At 37.8% G+C, this 16,418-nt stretch overlaps 1 pseudogene; it reads right to left on the bottom strand.

Annotated features, from left to right (window-relative positions):
• Positions 1 to 278: 278 nt before the first annotated feature.
• Positions 279 to 765, bottom strand: LOC145064749 (heat shock 70 kDa protein 1 pseudogene; annotated as a pseudogene).
• Between the last annotated feature and the right edge of the window lie 15,653 nt (positions 766 to 16,418).

Below are 16,418 nucleotides of genomic sequence, written 5' to 3'. Positions count from 1 at the left end.
GACGGAGACGAAGAAGATGATGGATCAATCGCTTCACATCATGTTTAAGGTTAAGGGTTTGATATTTCTTCCAAATCGACCCTCACACTAAATGGTTTGATCTCCTCTTTTTTTTACCTTGTTCCTTCTATTGAATCCACCTTCTACCATCGATGTTGATCTTTGAATTAGCAACAAGAAGCCCTAGGGCCTCCGCCTTCACCCACCTCCAGCGCCTCCTACATTTATTAATTCAATCTCATCCCTCTCTCTACTCCTCTCTTTCTCTCTATCTCCCTCTAACCTAAAAGTTTCAAAATGGGAAAAAGCTCCTTCATCTTATCCTTAAACTCACCCCCCTTAGCCAACTGATTTGTATATAACCACACAATCACCTCATCAATCGCATCCTCAATCTTCTTATCAACTGGAGTCAACTTCTCACCAAGCTTCTCATATTTCGTTGTGTTCCTCATGTTATACTTATAATTCACTAAAGCATTCTTCACCTCCAACTTCTTCTTGGGCTCCTCATCTCTAGACTCATACTTCCCAGCTTCCTGAACCATCTTCTCAATCTTATCCTTTGAAGTTCTTCCCTTGTCATTAGTAATTGTAATATTGTTCTTTTTCCCTATACCTTGCAATATTATCATTCAAGAAGACCCTTCACATGCTTTCCCAAATTGGAACGATACCAGATGTAAGTTTGGACACGAAAAGCCGCCATTGTCCCCCTTCCATCGATACTACTTCATTTTTTTCATCTTGCGCTGTGTTCCTCATGATTGATTAATTTTTGTTAGAAAATGTCATTTGGTTTCCTTTCCTGTATTTATTTCTCAATTTTTTTGGTTCTGTGAGAATTGAAAGGCCATGTATTCTGATCAACATAATGTGCACATTATGTGTTTGTTAAAATGTCTAAACCAAATTTTAAGCTTTAGTAGACCACTTAACGTATCGCATCAGCCATGATACATTTTAAGCTTTAGTGCACATTATATGTTGTGGCATTTATAAATTTTTATAAACTTTTACAATTGTAGTTGTACATTGAAGAATTTGACAAATTTCAGCTGCTTGTGCCTTTTTCTTAACTTTCTTGTTTACTGGACATATTATTTCATTAAGGGTCTTATCTGTTCTAATTATCCTTTTCTTTTTGCAGATTAAGGCACTGAAAAAGGATGTTGTGAAGCTATTTGAAAATTTAGATAAATATGGTTAGTGCATGAATTATATTCTAACATGGGAGATATCATTATTTGTTATACATGCTTCCTATTTTTATACAATTTTGTAGATGATGGGGACAATTTCTTTGATGATCAAGATCAAGGTCCTGTTTCAGCCACCTCATCAGTTGTTCGTGGGCTGACAACTTTCGCTTCCGCTTCCGGAAGTTTTAATATATGACAAAATCTTATTATGTTTCTAGACACCACTTGTATTTCCTATGCTCATAATTTTAAATTTTATAATTCTTTTTATTTGATATTTGCAGATACTAGGGCACAAGATATTGGGTTTGGCAAGATTTTTTCTTGGGATTGGAATCCCTGGCAATAGCAAGGATTTATATCACCAAATTGATGCTCTAGACTGCTTAGATAAAAACAGGCAAGTTAATAACATTCTCTCTTAAGTCTTAACACATTTATTCTTGAATCTATTGACATTTTTGTTTTTTATTTTTCATTTAGGGAATTAGTTCCTCTCATTTTGTCACTTCCAGCTAGTGTCCTTTCATTTACCAGCCAAGACAAACTTAAGGTGTGTTGATTCATTTGGTGACCTATTTCATTACATTTCATGTTCCAATTTTCCCATCACAAGGGGGTTCTGGTCCATCTTCAAATCGTTACAATTCTGCTAAGGAGATTGATCACCTTGAGCTTTCTGATATTCATGCAGTCATGAGATTTTTTTTTAAAGTGTTTAAAGTTGATTCTTGGTGTATGTGAACAGACTTGTGCAGGTGCTGTTGTGCTTACTGACCTTGTATTTTGGTGCCTATTACTCTCGTTTCAGTCTGGCAATGGCTTCAAGCTTACCCTGGTTAGCATATTTTGTCCCTTGCTCCTTTTCTTTCATTGGGATTTGGGAATACAATACCAACCTCTCACACTCTTCAAAAGAGATTAAAATCTTCTCCTTTTTCCTTTTGTTTCCTGGAAATAATTATCATTCTCTTTTTATTGTTTGCTAGCTCATAACAAATATATCTGTACATTATGATTCATTCGGAACTGTTGATGTTGGCATTCTGAGTCTGAGTTAGTTTGGCTATAAATAAATCTCTGTTGTGATTGTAGTTGATTGGTTGTATGCACTCCCTGAATGTTGTTTTTCTCCTCCTGGATTCTGCTCTCAACAGCCTAGTAAGTGATTGGATTGCATTCACCAATTGGTTATTCACTATATTAATGATCCTAATAAGTGTCCAGCTGATGCCATTATCTCACTGTTTGTCTTTTTCTTGTGCCCCTTGTAGCAATTTAATTGGCACGGTTTAACATACTTTGTCTTGTGGAGCTCAGCTTATATAATTTTCTAGTGGGTTATGCATGCTTGCTGCTTTACATGGTGATTTCCACTTACTAGAACCCACTTCTTTTGTCATTTATCAATTATTTACGATAAAATTTCCCGGGATTGAAGTTTGAGAGGCTATTGCAGGTGGCCTTATCCCTTCCTAGAAATTGCTACTCCATCGGCTCCCATGTGGTATGTTGCATTGCATCCAATGAAATATATATATATATATATATATATATATATATATATATATATATATATATATACACACACGTATATATGTATATATATTAATGTCTGGGGTAGATATGACTTTTCACATCCTGCAGGTACTTTGGCATCGCTTTAGTTCACCTTCCATGTTACGGACTATATGTTTGGCTTGTGAAAGTGAAAGCATCGATGATGTCAAAAATGTTTCCGCAAGCATTTATAGTCCAACGTGTGATTTTCGTTTACAATCTACTAAGGAGAAACATCACACAACTCGATGATGCAAAAAGGGTAATCCCGGGAATCTCAAGACGGGCAGATTTATGGTTAGGTACAATCTTAATGAATAAAGGTGCCCGAGTGAATACAAAAAGACGGGTCGGACCAGTACCCGGTGTCAATATTGGTAATGTTTTCTTTTTCTGAACGGAGCTCTGTTTAGTGGGATTACATTCTCCAATCATGGCAGGGGTGGTACCAATAAAGAGATCATTGAGTGAGGGATCAATAGAAATGGTCTGGACAGAATGACTTAATAGTGGTAAGCCTGGTGGGCAAAAAAACTTGCTTCTTTTACTAGGGTATCATCAACAGTTCAGGCAAGTCAACTTTGTCCTTTGTTGTAAAATTTAAAATGATTACATCAATTATTTACGAAATTCAAAAAGAAAAAAGACAAAAAAAAGTATCCAAGCTGTTGACTTTTTTGTTTTATGTAGGCTTAATTTTGTGCTAATGCTATGATTGATGATTGGGAAGAGAATTTGGCTATGATTACTGCTAAGAAGACCAAAGATGTTGAATTGATGCTTATTCATCTCGGGGATTGTTTATGGAAGGAAACAAGTAATGTAAGTTCCATAATTCCATTAAGTAATAAAAAAATAAAGAAATAAAAAAGAATATTCATGTTTGGTTATGAGGTTGTGAATGTGGACAGATGACAAGTATTTTACATCATTTTTAAGATGATGGACTCGAGTAATTGGTCATCCGGTAAGCCTAATTAGATATGATCAAGAGATTGACGATATATCACTTACCTATTGTGAATGTGGTGCAACTTCCCTATTATATTATACACTTTGACATCAACAATTCAGAAACTTTAGGTAAATGTCCCATTGGATATTTAACTTTTGGTATAAGCGGTTTGTTTAACTAATAGGGTATCATGTAACATGATGTCAATTTCACCATGATTTGAGGCTTAATTTGATTAATGTAATGATAAATCTGATTTACAGGGGAATTTACATGTTAGTACTGTATATGGAGGTGAAGAAAGCCTGCAACTTACATGGCCTAAAATAGTTTCTGAGCATAAATGTCTTGGCTTTGTTGACTCTTTGTTGATTTGTGTATTAATCATGATTTCTCACCATTCTAGTAAATTGGAGTTTGTGCCATCAACTTGCAAGCTTAATTCTATTTTCATTTTTTTATTGTTTGCTACAAGTATCTCAAACCTTTATAAAAATGGTTAGATCCTAACAGGTCTTTTTCTCCTAAAGAGTATAAATGCAGATTTGGAACGCATGACCCTTTATATCATATCAGGTTAATCTATTTTCTCCTAAAATTAAGTTTTTATCAATTGAAACTAATGATTTTCTGTTTAGCTTGTTAATGAAATCTATTTTATTAAATTGACTTTTGTTTATGTCATGGTCATGACAGATTTCGAACGCATGACCCTTTATACACTTGTCTTCCACTTGCTTATAGCCTTACACCATAAGACAAAGTGCTAGAGTTTAAGTAAGTGCAAACTTGTTCTGGAGTGATTTTAGGAGACATTTCTGGAGATTTTGTTGTCACACATACTGAAGATGAGATCCTTCAAGCTTCCATTGTTGCTTTAACTGCATTTTTCAGGTCATTTTTCTATAATTTAATTATTGATAAAGTTACCTTGATTTGATATTTGCATTTTAAATTTGCTACAGAGGAGGGGGTAAATTGGGAAAAGAACAGTTTAACATAATTACGCCTCTGTTACCGCTATACTTACTCTTCATTTAGTGATTTTCTTTCACTTTTTTTGGTTTATTATATCATTTAATAGATACTTATTCAGGTATTATCTTTTCACGAATCCTATCTGCCTCGTGAAAACACAACTACAACTTCAAACTCCTCAAAACACTCGTGCATATACTGGCTTAGCTGGTATGCTTCCATTCCTTCTGTTAATAACTAAAAAGACGAAATTACCCTTAGTCCTCCACCTCACCATGTGTTGTTTGATCCAAATGACCTCGTTTACATCATCGTAAGATTCATGAACTTGTACCCTTATGGCCTTACCTAATTCTAATTGTTTTGATGTGTATTAGGCAAGGAACATATACCAGTGTCCATAGGGCTCTGTGATTAGAAGCCAAGCCAAGTGTGGAAAAATACTTAATGAGCAGAATAACCTTTTTGAAAGTTTGCTTCTTTGAATTATATGGTGCATTTTTTATCTAATTAATTAAATACAATGACAAGTACTACTGAATTTCCTATAAAATATAAGGTCATGCCCTGAGTTAAACTACTTACAAAAAATGATAAAATGGGTGTAAAAGCTTTAATAAAAAGTACTAGCAAAGATTTGTGCTCTGTCTTACGCTTTTGATTGAAGAGAAAACTGGAAGTATGCTGGTTCTTTTTAATAATATAAGATATCTTTATATCCGGAAGTAATGGGTTTAAAAAAGGCTTAATCTAGAATCGTAATATTACAACATTTTTTAGGTAATCATTTTGAAAAACACATCCACACTCCTGCTTAAAAAGACAACAGGTATTAAACTTTTGTTTGATGACTAATAAAATTTCTTTATTTTCGTCAGATGCACACCTGTTACTTGTTGTCTTGCCAAAGCTAAAATCTTTGACCAACAGGTAGTTACAAAAGTTGCCTTTTGTTATCTATTAATTCCAGTGCATTATTATTTTTTTTTTTGCTTTCCTTGATCAATAATCTTTTAATGGTTGTTGAAAGTCATTGGTATAGGTATAGGTATAGAAGCATGATTATCTATCCTGGTTATATTGGTGTTATTTATGTTTATCTTTGTACATAATATAATTTGTTTAATGACTAATAAAATTTAACAGAGGCAAAGTAATGAATAAACCTTATTTACAAAATGATCCAAAGAATCATTTTAGTGTTGTATTGTATTGCATGTTAAGTAACCGATTTGCCATGTGCAGGTTCTGACAGCTCTAGCAACCTCCTTCCATGCCGTACAGCCTCTCAAAGTTCCTGCATTCAGGTTATTCTTTTAGAAAGGAAATTGTCAAAGGAGATTGTCAAAGGAGAATTTAGTCATGGGTTTCTTTTAATGTTGTACATGTTTTGTTTTCTTTAATAAATATTATGCAATATTAGCAATGTGTTACATTTACTTACTATTGGAATGATTATTTGTATTTGACATACTAGTGCAATAAATTATCTTTATTGTTTATGGTATTTTACTTTTTTATTATGAGACTTTTAGTGTCTTATTTAATTTGAAAATTAGTAAATCTACCAAAAATATATAATTTTAAAAACTTTTAAAATTATGACACGCAAAAATGTGTGCCATCTTCATTTATGACATGGCCTTTCTTGATAGGGGCTTTCTTGATACGCATTGCGTGTCATTAACACGCGCGTCGTAAGGTTACGACACGCGAATGCGTGTCGTCTTCCTTTATGACAGGGCCTCCCTTGATACGCATTGTGTGTCATAAAAGCGCGTCGTAAATGAGCATCGTAAATGCGCATCGTCTATAGATGACGCGCAAAAGCGCATCGTCTCTCTTTATGACAGGGCCTTCCTTGACGCTCATTTGCGCATCGTCTGAGCCTTTTACGACGCGCAATGAGCGTCGTAAAAGGCTGTTTTTCTAGTAGTGTAAGTTCCTATTCGTTGATTCTTAATACATAATGTGATAATATTACATTTGAATGTTTTGCAAGATCAATGAAATGAGAGGAAGCTTGATGAAAGAGCAAGATGAGTCTAATCACAAAGAAATGGATCTCGATCGCATGGACTTGAAGATTAGATTTTAAGCTTAGAGAGTTATGATAGAGTTATTAGGAACATTTGACTACACAGTTTTTCAGTTGATTTTGCATTGTAAGGACAAATGTTTTCCGCTGCTTTTATGAATAAAATAAATTTTGGTTTGACTCATTTATTTATTTATTTCCTTGCAATGAAATCGTTATGAAAAATTGATGTTCGTATATTTCTACAACGAGTGGATGTGATTCTTAATTATGTTGTTTGTGGAAATGTCAAGAATTTACCAAATAGGGAGAGTTTCTCATCACCCAAGTTTCAATTGGAAAGAAATTTGGAATCATGCAACTTGGTTGCACGATGAATGAGAAATTTCATATTTGGAAATTAGACTAATTCGTTGACAAAGTGTCAAGTGAAGGACTAGTAGATCAAGTACACAAGGTTGTGTATTGATCAAGTCCACCACAAAAGTGACAAAGATATTCGTCATGATTTAGTAAAGGTTTAGTAAATATGATTATACTTATAAGATTAAGTGTAATTATGAATTGATTGAAAGATTTTAAATCAATACCATAACGAATAAGAAGAATCAAGTAGGCAGAAAGATAAAAGTTTCTCTATTCTAAGAAGAAGGGAGAGTACCTTTTATTATGTTTTATGATAGTTCTTAATGATTAAGAACCATATCTCAATTGATCCTCTAAGTGAGTCTTAGTGCAATTGTATGTCTGAGAAGAGGAATCAAGAGTTGAAGAAATGGTTAAATCAAGAAGTCAATCATACTTCGTTCCAAAAAAAATCTTAGAGTTAAGAATGTGACATTGAGTGACAAGTCTTAAGAAGGTTTATAACATTCATCAAATGTGGAAAGTTGTGATGTCTTGGATAAGACAAAGACCAACTAGGACCAATTTTATGAAGTGTTTTGTCTTGATAAAAGCTACACTAACTCTTGAATATTTTTTTGTCAAGAAATTTTTATTGACAAGAGAATCTTATATGTCAAGGAGTCAGTGGGAGTCTTAATGATCTCGAAAAGTTTCAAGAATGAATCAAGAATAAACCTTATCGATCATCACTAGCACACGAGTTGAGGTTTACAACCTATCGTGTTTACATTATCTTGTTTCTGTGCCATTCCAATCGAGTTAATTATGCATATGAGTTCTATGAGTTCTCATTTGAACGCATAAAAGGCAAGCACCCTGATCAATGAAAAGTACATTAATAAGAAAGGGTGAGCTACTTAACTACTTGGAAGACATGGTGGGCAGTCGTGTTACCATAAGGCAAGAGATTAAGATTGAGAAAGTTCGGTCCATATGAGTTTGGATTTGTCGCCAACTTTGGTTTTGAGAAATTCACATGGATAGGAACACATACACCGTTAAATTCTAAGTGTCATAAGATTCCCTCTTTCATGAAGATGACTGTGAGGAAATGCTTTCACTAAGAAAGATTTTAAGAAGATAGTGATTGTGAAAATTGCATTCTTAAATTCGATTATGGATACGGTATCCCTTTCCATGATTTGAATTGTGAGATTTGGAAATTAGTCTAAATTGTTTAGACACACATATGAGCTATCTAAGGCAAAGGTGTATAAGCTTAGATAAAGGATTATCAAAGCATTAGGTATTAGAAACATGGACTTAAGAAATTCAATAAGTATTGTTTTTCTGAAAGTTAAGCTGTTTTTTATTACATGTCAAAGCTAGTGGGAGCATAAGTGTTATGTTTATAATAATCATCGTGATAGTGGGATCATAAATGTTATGCTTGTATGGTTATTAAGGAAAGTATTAAAAGTTAAAAATATTAATTATAGAAAACAAGAGTCATACTTTGCAAAGTTGTAAGGGTTGAATAGTTGTTTTTCTATAATTAAGGGAGAGAATATTATGCGTCATTTCAAATCTAAAGGCTTAGGTTATGGAAAGTTAATAATTTTAGTCAAGGATACATAGTACATTCTCAAATTTCGATTATGATTATGGAATCCCTCTTCATAGTTCGAATTGTGAGAACGTAGCACATAAAATATTATGGCAGAAGATTGATAAAGTATCAAATCTTTATGTAAGACATTATGCATCGTGTCCCATATGCTTTGGGTATAGGATCGAGTGCAAATGCTATAATATTTGACCATTCTAAAATTTTCCAAATGTCTAGCGCATTTAGAGGGAAAAAGGACAAGAATCGGTTTTGACTAAGATAATTAAACAACTATCAAAGGACGATCCAAAGCTCGCTGAGGATTGGTCGCTTGTGAGTAGTTGGAAGTATGGTATTGGATGGACCATATCGACGTTATTATGAATAGATGAGATTCTATTAAGAATGAGTTGTCATATGGAAAATATGGAAATGTTTCCGTATAGCGATTTGGATATTGAAAGTCTATGTCTAGATTAGAAATTTTATGCAAAAGGATGTTCAAGGGAATGTACTTTGAGTGAGAGACATCACGTCTATGGAATTGTATTGTAACAATCATAAAGAACTTTGTAATTTCATTGGCAATAGTCATTGTGACTTTTGTGCTACGACATTACGAAAGGATCATTGCATAAAATGTTAGAATCTAGCATATTTTATAAGTGGCAAGAATTTGATATTCTTACACTTGTAAAAAGGATTGGGAGTTGTGAAATGAGTATGATTGGAAATGTGTTCATTTGATCTATTTCACAAAGTAAGAACCGTAGGTAAACATTGTGTGCATGCTAAGAGCATGGTACAAGTGAAGTTATAATTCAAGTAAGAAGTTGATTAACTGAAACAACAAATAATGAGTAATCGATATGGTGATAAATAAAAGGTGTTTTATTTATACTCAAAGGTTTGGGGCCATATGGGATTAGTATTATTCTTATGTTTCACTTTGCATGTTTTGACTTCCTGAATAACTTAATTGGTTGAGAACAGTCAAATAATTCGAACGGGTCACAGTCGTTCATATGTTGGAAGTAGGTATGAATGAAGACTGTCATGAATTGGGGTGTGGATTGCCTAAAGTGCATTAGACATAAGCAAATGTTTGTTGCAACGTTCATGAGTGCTTATGAATATGATTTGAGCATTGGATTAAACCCACGCTCACTTGTATCACTTCATGGATTTTATCACGAGTGATTGGTAAGACGATAATATCTTATATTCTTAAAACCGAGATGTGTGAGTTGTATCTTGCGAGTCGGTTGCACATTGATAATATGTAAATGCACCAGTAACTTGGTGTTATAAAACATATTGGTGTGTGTTATTCGGTGAGTAAGTGCAAGCGATCATTGAATCAAAGTTTATCCGTTCCTTTTATCCAAAGTAGGATATAAGCGATATCTTTGGGCCCCTCGATGATTTAGTGATGGCACCTAAGCGCTTGGCCAAGTCGGGACTAATTTGATGTGTTCAATTGTAGTCTGTTCTTAGTCGTTATAAATCGGAAGTCGGGAAATAGTATAGAGAGAATGATTAAGTTCATGTCTCATATCTATACGATATCTAGAATGGAGGAATGTATAATCCCTTATCTAAAGGACACGTGTATCTGATAAGATCAGAGTTGACAGCAGCTTTTGAAAGCTACGATTGAAGATCAGGATCTGAAGTCATACACAGAATAGTTATTAGACTTATCCAAGTGGGAGACTGTTGGATTAGTGTCTAAGTCCATAACTATTTTGGTATGTACTTGACCCGATGGTGCATGGTCCTTTTGGGTTACCTTCACCAAAGCAACTTGATAGGATGAATTATGGAGAGAAAGGATTAATTATGATTTGTTAATATATTATGAGAATAATATATTAAAGGAGAAATCATATTGTTTAATTATTATTAGTCAAGAATTAATTGGTAATTAGTTTTGTGGCTAAAAGAGATTAATTAAACTTAAGGGACTGAAATTGTAATTATAAGATAATTGCAATTGGGCTATGGATTACCTTATAATATAAGGTTGGAGGAATTCTATGGGGAAACCCATTAGAAATTGTCCAAGGCTTATTAAAGAAGGGTCCATGGGCTGCTTAGGGCTTAAGCAGTCAATTTAGGGTTTCCTAGTTCAAAACCCTAATAGCCTACATGTATATAAAGGATCCTTAAGCCCCAAAAACGTGGAGAACAAGATTCTTAGGGTTTCCACATGTTTTGGGCAGCCTCCTTCTCTTCTCTTCTTCATCCTCTTGCTCTTGGTGTTTGTGAGCCATTAGAGGAGTGACATTTCTCACTCTAAGCTTTCAAAAGTTATTACAAGGAGGATTTGATATTGTTATCGCTACATAACAATCAAGGTAATATCTTAAACCCATTCTTAAGTTGATTAGATTAATTGTATGCTAGATCTAGGGTTTAAAGTCTTGGATGAATTGCATGTACAACAGAGAAACCTAGATCCAAGCATTAGGGTTTGTATGAGCACATAGGATGTTCTTATAGCTAAAACCCATAAGTATTCTCAGGAAATCAGTAAATTAGGTAACAACTGGCTTTGAGGATGGGACGCTTAGGCATCTAAACAAATCTTTTGACAACATATTGTAATTGATATTTTGAAACATGTAATACGTACAAATGATGTAGCTTTTTCAATTATATATATGTTGTTTGTTTTGAACATTTATACTCAACTGTTATGATAATCTACATGATAGTCACCCGCCCCTGGACGTTTCCGGCATCCTGGTTTTGGGGTGTGACACCTTTTGCATGAAAATTATACACAAAACATGATTAAATAGACCGTCGAATAACAAATTCTACCCTAGGACCACAACCAAACGAGGAACTGGAAATAAGCCCTAATCAATTATTCTAAGGCTATAAGACCCTAACCGTATACAATTTTAAAAGCATACACATAGAAAGATCCATACGATTATCACATTCTAAATATCAACATAGCATGGATAACATATTATGGAAAACACTTACTTTAGCTCGACCGATTGCGCACATTGCACTCTCCCTTTTTCTCACAAGAAATGGGTTTCAAGAAGTTTTTAACTTTGATTTGGAAAAATAATTTTACCATTTCCTCAGTTTGAGTTCTGACACAGCCGAGAGTATGCCCGAATTCCTCAAACCAATGCTCTGATACGAACTTGTAACAGCCCAAATTTTTAATAAATTTTTTATTTTTAATTAAGAGATTCATTATAAAATTCCAATCACAATTGTTTTCAAAATCCATAACATCAAATAAATTATTCATAAAATCAGAGTGTGTAACACCATGATTTTCAAAGCAAAATTTTTCATTTAAATAATCAATTTAATATTAAAACACTTGTTTAAAATCTTATTTATATTCGAATTACAAAACATAGTTCCATTTCCATTTGAATAGACAACCAGGATCCTCCAAAATACAACTCTTTCCTCGGTGTGTACAATCGAGCCGATGCCATTCCGCGTTACTGAAAGAACCTGAAACAACATAACATAAATACTGTAAGCACGAAGCTTAGTGAGTTCCCCAATATACACTTACGCACATACGCCTTTCCAGGCCCGACCTTCCGGTCCATGTGTCTCAAGGAACTTCCGTCCCTGCTGGGTAAACCTTCCGGCCTTACCCACGCCGACCTTCCGGTCCATCACACAACATATCGCCTTCCGGCCCATAACATATTGCCTTCCGGCCCATAATATAATCGCCTTCCGGCCCATAACATACATAGCACATATAACAATAACTTACCACATATAGCATACATATCACATATCATATCCGACCTTCCGGTCACACAGTCAACCCTTCCGGGTACAGTATAGTGAGAAGACTCACCTCGCGGACACTGGAAGATAGCAACTCCTGAAATCTCTTGCACTTGATCCTCCGAGCTACAAGCTCCCTGTCTCATCATATATCTCTTTTTAATACTTCTATCTTCCACGTTAACTGACCCTAAAACGTTACACACAGGTCAACTCGGGTCAATGGCCATCTCGACTGGACTCGGCGAGTACCCTGGCGACTCGGCGAGTCTAGTCGTCCTCACCAATTCCTGCATGATCCCTTTCTACTCGTCGAGTATCCCTCTTGACTCGACGAGGTCCTCGTGGAAGAATCGCGGGGCCACCCCGACTCTACTCGCCGAGCCTGAAGAACAAACCCGGCGAGTCTTAGTGAATCTTCAAGCTACTCGCCGAGTCTGATCATCCGACTCGGCGAGTCTACGCCATGCAGTCGATCGAACTGCTTCCTGAGATACATATATTCTCGAATATACAAACATGGGACCTTCTGGACCTCTAAGGGTCCTAATACAGGGTTATAAACGTTGAATAACAACACAACAATCCATCTAGACTCCAAATGGGTTCCATAAACCCTAAATCTATATACACATCAATCACAGGAGAATGTAATCCGAATTATTACCTGAATGATGTACCTTCCATGTCCCCAAACTTCAGAACTCGAACTCCCTGCAGTTCCTTTAGCTAAAACCCTTCTCCTCCTTGCACAACAATTCCTTCAAGGTCACCAATGGCCTTCAAGCTTGCTCTAGCCGCCCCAGTCGCCTAGGGTTCTCCCCAATCGATCAAAAGTCGTGAAATGACGGCATAATAACCCTTATATACGACCCAATACTGAACGGCTAGGGTTTCCGCTGAACAGCGTCGACTCGCCGAGTCCATATCTGGACTCGTCGAGTCCAGTCGTGAACCCGCGACCAAACCTGCGACCCTACTCGGCGAGTCTGGCTCCAACTCGTCGAGTCTCCCCTTTAAAACACCCCCAAAATGCAATTTAACAATACTTGAGATTTTGGGCTGTTACAATTCTCCCCCACTAGAATTAGACTTCGCCCTCGAAGTCTCACTCTGAAAATAGCTCTGGCTGCTGCTCCCGCATCTCACGTTTCGGCTTCCCTAGACACTACCGATCTCTTCCGAGGCCGCCACTGAACCAATACCAGAGGTACCTCCTTGTTCCTCAGAACCTGGATCTTCCGATCTCCGACGGCCACTGGCCTCTCGGCGTAACACAGGCTCGCATCCACCTAATCGTTCTCTAGTAGAACCACTGCTGACTCATCTGCTATACACCTCTGCAATTGCGACACATACAAGCGTCATGGATCCGTCCCAATTTCGTTGGCAGCTCCAAACGGTAGGCCACCCTTCCTGCCTTCGCACCTTCACGAAAAGACCCAACATAACGGGGCCCCCCATTTACCCCTCTTCCTAAATCGAAACACCCCGTCAGAAATACGAAGCCGCCGACCTGAATCACATGCTCGCAACGGCGTCTGCCTGCATAACTTTCCTGTTAACTCTAGACGATCACTAACTCCCTTTAACCTGCTGAGTCTGCTCTGTCAACTAAAGCACGAACTCTGAACTGCTCATCACTCTCTGTAATCGGAAATTACCCAAGATGCACTCTGCTCCAAATCTCAACGATCACTCAACCCATAAGGGTTAGGAAACCCTGAACCACCGGATCCCCGATCCAAAGCCCACTTTGCCCATTCCGGACCGACTGAGAGATCCATTCTCCCTCTCAGATCAACTCTCACAAGTTCCCTCTTGCCATCACATACACATACTGAACTAGTCCCAATACTCGCAGGTTGAAAAACCCGATACACTGATGATATCCTCGAACATCTCCCAAGACGAACCACTAATATCCGTCCTATACCCTGATCAGAATCACACTGAGAATTCAAGATTCTCTATTCCCTTGCATCCTTTCTGAGTCTCGTCAGTCATCCCAACCCGGATGGGTTCCTACTTCACTGCCGCAAACACGATGCTCGAAACCATACTTGAAATACTCTAACCATAACTCTGCTCTGCAACTTTCACTTTCGTGAACTTGCACCCCTTCGGAGTTACACGCCTTCCTCTTTTCCTTTTTCCAAGGAACCCTCTTGGCCATATTGCCACTCCAACCGGTGCCACGGTGCTCGTCCCAAGCGACACCACCCTTTTTGTGTAACCGCTATCCACATACTCTGGTTCTCATTGCAGGGGCTCTCAATCTCATGCACTCTCTCCACTCATCAAAATCACTGCCTCAGCTAAACAAGATCGCCAATCCCGGGGCCTGACCTTCCAATGTAATCACACTGCACATACACCATCCGTAATCTCAAACTGATCCAGCAATACCAACAGAGTCTCCAGCATGACTGGACCGACTCTCATAACACATACTAGCCACTCGAGGCTATATCTCTGTGGGTCCGTACACCCAACTCTGCGAACCCTCAGGTTCGAACTCTGGGAACCTTCCGGTTCCAACTCTAGAAACATGCACAACATAAATCCCGTGGGATTAACGCAGTACAACCCATCACGTACCTCAACATACCAATACTCTGATCGCATAACCCCGGTTACTTACTCAAGCTTGATCCCGGCCTTCTCTCAGGCCTCCACAGTCAAATGTCCTAGGTCTGTATCCCGCCCCGCATACCCGACACTCGCTCTCGTCGGCCTATACTCTGCGCTGACAACCACTGCTGAATCCCAACAGCTAAGCGCCCTCCCATACTCATCGATTTCCCGGAGAATTTTCTAATTCTCCCCCACTAAAGCACTGACTAACTGCCACCGATCGTCATTAACGACCTTACAGAACAATCCTGTACAAAGAGAACAATTACACACTGACTGCTTCCCACAAGCACAAGCAACCCTCAGCAAAACACACCTCCTCCCTGATCAACCCACTCACAAGAATCTAGTCCTTCAATCATCCATTCCACGACTGTAGATGCTACCCGACAATCAACCCAGTGCCGCATCTCCCCCAACAACCCCCACGAACGATAACCAAAGGAATCCTCGACAATAACCCATAACCAAACCCACAATCTGCCCAAAGGATGAACACCACATCGAAAACCGCACAAGACTACTGACACTAAAACACCAATTATAACCATACCCAACCATCAGGGAACAACGAATGCCAAAGCGAAAAAATGAAGTACCAAACCATAACCATGCCAGACCCGCGAAACAACGAATACCGCATCGAAATCCATACAAGATACCAGCACAAACCATACGCCAAATCCATGCAAGACAATTAAGACATCATGAAAGCATCATACCCGCAGCTGCCTCCGGCACTGCTCCGTCTCCCTCGGTCGCACGCAGATAAACGCGACCCTGAGCCCTCTGGGGCTCCGCTCCATCCTGTCCTCCTCAAATCCCGAATTGGCACTGACTGTCAACAATCCCGTGCACAGTGCCTCTCCTTTCCGCACTTGCGGCATGCACCACCGGACCCGCAAGCTCCGATGTAACCCCTTCTTACTCGATCATCGACACCTATGGTCTCATGATTTCCTACTGCATCCCTATACTCCACTTATTACTACTCTTGACAATTCTTGCTTTCTTACATACTGTACCCGGTTCTCCCCCACTAGGGTTCGAACCAACACCAATCAGTATACAATCAACCCACGACTATCTTTTACCAGCGAAATCGTACCTGCCCCAGAAAAGTGTTGTGCAACACCCGATAGTCCCTCCCCTTATGAAGTCAATCAATCCCCTATACTCTGAACCTCTAGCTAACTCTCCAAGAACTTCTCATCACGGCTGCCTCTAATCGTTCCAAATCCCATACTGATCTAATACTAAGCACCTGCACTGCTCGATAACATATCTGGCTCGCAGACTGCACCG

This window comes from Lactuca serriola, chromosome 7, assembly GCF_051521515.1.
Source record: "Lactuca serriola cultivar US96UC23 chromosome 7, Lser_US96UC23_V15, whole genome shotgun sequence".
In the NCBI taxonomy this organism is placed as follows: Eukaryota; Viridiplantae; Streptophyta; class Magnoliopsida; order Asterales; family Asteraceae; genus Lactuca; species Lactuca serriola.
Note: the sequence above shows the minus strand (reverse complement) of the source record. Positions and strands in the feature narration are given on the sequence as shown.